This window comes from Marmota marmota, unplaced genomic scaffold, assembly GCF_001458135.2.
Source record: "Marmota marmota marmota unplaced genomic scaffold, marMar, whole genome shotgun sequence".
NCBI classification, from domain to species: Eukaryota; Metazoa; Chordata; class Mammalia; order Rodentia; family Sciuridae; genus Marmota; species Marmota marmota.
In genome coordinates, this window is record NW_026000026.1 from 72,695,885 (window position 1) to 72,700,431 (window position 4,547).

Consider the following 4,547-nt stretch of genomic DNA (forward strand, 5'->3'; position numbering starts at 1 on the left):
TGTAAGTTGGATGATAAAATAGGAGAACTCACCACTGCTGGAGGATTGGACTTTGAAGACAGAGCTACATACTTTGGTAGAAACAAAAGGTGGTGAAAGTCACAGTGCATAGAGTAAGATACAAATAGATATTTTGGATAAAAACAACAATGCTCTGGAGATTACCCTGGCTTCTGAATCCCAACATATAGAAAAGGATGCTGAGCTGGGGACTACTGTTGCTCTGATCAAGATATGTGATCTAGATTCTGGATTTAATGGGGGAAATCCTGTGCAACTTAAAAGGGAAATTTTCATTTAAAATAGTTTAAGATAAAAACGTACACATGGGTTGGTGACAGATAGTGCCCTGGACAGGGAGGAAATCCCAGAGTACAATGTTATTATTATAACCACCTACAAAGGCAACTCACTCCCCTCCTCAGGCACAAGTTTTACCCTGTACATCACTGACATCAACAATAACACCACAATTTTCTACCAGGCCTCCTATGTAGTCTATATAGCAGAAAACAACCCTCCTGGAGCCCCCATTGCTTAAATTAGCACCTTCGACACAGACCTGGAGCCCAATGGCCAAGTCCCCTACTCTGTTATGGCCAACGACCTGGAGCCTCAAGCATTATAATGCTGCATGCAGGGAGTCTTCTACCAGGAGCAGCTTCGTTCCTTTGAGCTGACTCTGCAGGCCTGTGCGTGTTGATAGGCGACCACAATGACAATGTTTCACAGGTGCGCTAATCCGTGCTAGCGCCCAATGACGCTGTTCCTTGAGCCATTGAGCCCGGCTACCTGGTCATCAAGGTAGTGGTGGTGGACACTGATTGAGGACACAATGCCTGGCTATCCTATCATGTGTTGCAGGCCACACCTGCAAGTTTAAATTGCAAATTACATCATCCAACCACAAAACAGATCAGACACCATAAGTATGCAGAAATTCCATCCAGAAATGATTCGCTACTGGACTCCGCTCATTTAAGGACCTTGATCTCTGTTTCTGAGGAATGCAAAGTGATCTGTCGCTGTTTTTCCTACTCATATTCCCAAAGAAGTTCATAAAGCTAGTTATGGCAGCTCTGCGGAGGTGCCAGCATCTGTGGTGGCTGTTTGGAGCCAGAACTGCACAGATCCACTACTCTATTCCTGAGGAGCTAGAGAAGGGTTCCTTCATCAGCAACATCATCAAGGACTTGGAACTGGAGCCCCAAGAGCTCATGGAGAACGGAGTCTTCATCGTCTCCAGGAGTAGGATGCAGCCTTTCTCTCTGAACCTGCGAAGCCGCAGCTTGGTCACCGCAGGCAGGATAGACCGGGATGAGCTCTGCACTCAGCGCGTGTGGTGTCTAATAAATTTTAACATTCTTATCAAAGATAAGAATGTTATCTTTATCCAGTGGAAGTGGAAATAGTGGACATTAATGACAATGCTCCCCAATCTTTAAGGGAAGAATTGGAAGTGAAAATTTCTTGAAAACGCAATTCCGTCTTCTCGCTTTTGACTAATGGAAGTCTATCCTGATATGAGAATAACTCACTTCAGAACTTCAAGCAGTAACAGATTCTTTTCAGTGGATGTGTAAAACCAAGCTCATGGGCCCAAGTACCCAGAGCTGGTGCTGGAGTGTGCCCTGGACTGCTAGAGAGAAGCCATTCACCACCTGAACCTTACTGCCATGGATGGTGGTAACCCTGTCTGTTCAGGTATGGCACGAATTGTGTTAACTGTCCTAGATGGGAATGACAATGCTCCAGTGTTTACTCAGCCCATCTACCGCATGAGTGTTCCTGAATATCTGCCTGTGTTGTCCGTAAATGCCACAGACCAGGATGAAGGAATCCATGCCCAAATTGCATATTCCTTTGTGAAGATCACAGAGAGGATCACACAGATTTTCTGCTTGAATGTTTTAACTGAAGAAATTTCAACTTCTGCAACTCTAGACTATGAGGACTCTAGCTTTTATGAGCTGGATGTTGAAGCCCGGGATCAGTCAGGTCTTCAAGACTGAGCAAAAGTCTTAATTACCATCTTGGATGTGAATGATAATGTACCAAAAGTGGTTGTTATGTCTGGAAGCAGAACAGTCACTGAAAAAGTACCTCCAGGAACAGTAATTACTCTTTTTCAAGTGTATGATCGAGATTCTAGACTGAATGGCTTGGTAACATGTTCCATTGTACAAAGTCTCCCTTTTGACTTGGAAAAATCAGTAGATGATTATTATGGATTAGTGACAAGTGCAGTTCTAGACTAGGAACAGGTGTCCTTGTACAACATCACTGTGATAGCTACAGACAAAGGAATACTGCCTCTGTCTACAGAAAAGCTCATTTCTTTACATGTGGTAGAGACTAATGACACTCACCCATTTTCTCCCATTCATCCTACTCTATGTCACTGAGATGCTTCCAGTCCCAGAGGTGCTTCCATCTTCTCTGTGAATGCACTGGACCCTGACAGTGAAAAGAATGCCCAAGTTGCTTACTCCCTACCTGAGGATATACTCCAGGGGACACCTCTGTCTTCCTACCTCTCCATCAACTCCAATACTGGTGTCATGTATGCACTGTGCTCCTCTGACTATGAACAGTCTAGAGACATCCGGGTACTGGTGATAGCCAGTAACAATGGGAACCCGTCACTCAGTAGCAATGCATCACTGAGCCTGCTGGTGCTGGATCAGAATGACAATGTGCCTGAGATCTTGTACCCTCCCCTCCCCACTGACAGTTCCACTGGGGTGGAGCTGGCTCCCTGCTCCGCAAAGCCTGGTTATCTAGTGGTGGCAGTGGACAGAGATTCAGGTCAGAATTCCTGGCTGTCCTGCTGCCTGCTCAAGGCCAGTGACCCAGGGCTATTCTCAGTGGAACTACACACAGGTGAGGTGTGAACAGCAAGGTCCCAGCTAGACAGAGAGTCACTCAAGCAGAGTCATATGGTGGAAATCCAGGACCACAGCCAGCCCCCTCTTTCAGCCACAGTCACACTCATGGTGGTGGTGGCCAACAGCATCCCTGATGTTCTGGCTGATTTGAGCTATTTCAATCCCCCGCATGACTTTGATGCCTCAGACCTCACACTCTATCTAGTGTGGCAGTGGCTACTGTTTCCTGCGTTTTCTTTGCCTTTATTATGGTGTAGCTGGTGCTTAGACTGCAAAGCTGGCACAAATCAAGCTTTCTGAAATCTGCAAATGGGGGTTTGCCAAGTGTGCCCTCCCCACACTTTGTGGGTATGAATGGGATGCAGGCTTTCCTGCAGACATATTCTGATGAGGTCTTGCTCACCTTGAATTCAAGAAGCCACGTCATCTTCCCCCAGCCCAACTATGCTCACATGCTTGTCAGCCAGGAGGGTTGTGATAAAAATGAGCTTCTTTTGATATAGGAAGATTCAGGGTTTTGTAAAGAGGAAGACTCCCTTGTTCAGATGAGGTTATATTTTTTTATTTTAAAAAAAACAGAAAATTTTAAAATTCTTTGATCCATGCTAAGTTTTCTTAGTCTTTTGCAGCAAACTATGTAATTCTGATTTTTATATAAATCAACCTCTTTTTAATCTTGTTTTTTTTAATTTGACTTTAAAAACAATTTAGTTTATTTTTTAACCTTTCTTTTATATGAAAGCTTTGATTTTGTACATCTCATATCTTAGACATTTGTGAAATCCTTTCTTTTTCTAATATTAAAAAAACTGAATTACTGCCTCTGTTAAATAAGACTAAGATCTTAGTAGCCAGGAGCAGTAGAGCACACCTATAATTCTAGTAACTCAGGAGGCTGAGGCAGGAAGATCACAAGTTCGAGACCAGCCTCAGCAACTTAGCAAAGGTCTAAGCAACTTAGTGAGACCCTGTCACAAAATAAAAGATAAAAAGGGCTGGGGATGTATCTCAGTGGTAAAGTGTCCCAGGTTCAATTCCCAGTATCCCCCCCCAAAAAAGGTCTTTGTATATCCTCAATATTACTAAATAATTGTAAATAAACATTTGGGGGTCTGAGAGTATAGTATATAGATTAGCCTACCTTGCACAAAGCCTTGGGTCCAAATTCTACCACTGCAAAACACACACACACACACACACACACACACAGAGACACTACACATTGAATTGATCTTCTAAATAAGATGATAAAAGTAATACATCTTTTTATAAATCAATAGTGATATTTGCATTTCTGCAATTATTATACAATTGTTTATTTCAAGTTTCCAATTGTATATGGCTAACCAAGAGATTACATATATTTTCAAATCTGATTTGTTTAGACATTTGTGATATGATCCCTTGATGTGTTTTATCAAAATTTAAGAGTAAAGCTGGCCAGGTGTGGTGGCCTACACCTGTAATCCCAGTGTGCCGCAGCCCGGCTGGCTGGGCAAAATAACCGGGGGGGTGACGAACGACTTGTGTACATTGATACAGCAGGAGTGGAAGCCATTTATTGCAGGACAGGAGCAGTATTTATACATTCCACACAGCTTATCTAATTAGCATAAACTAGATACAGCAGTCAACCAATCAGGAATCTCTACACCTAAT

General features: G+C 43.2%; 1 protein-coding gene and 2 pseudogenes across 6 annotated transcripts in view; all 3 read left to right on the plus strand.

Moving 5' to 3' along the window:
• Window positions 1-4,089, plus strand: part of LOC107153017 — a 5,823-nt pseudogene extending 1,734 nt beyond the window's left edge.
• Window positions 1-4,547, plus strand: part of LOC107142049 (protocadherin gamma-C4) — a 157,439-nt gene that overhangs the window by 32,228 nt on the left and 120,664 nt on the right. The gene's annotated exons all lie outside the window — the stretch shown is intronic.
• Window positions 1,008-4,089, plus strand: LOC107153112 (annotated as a pseudogene).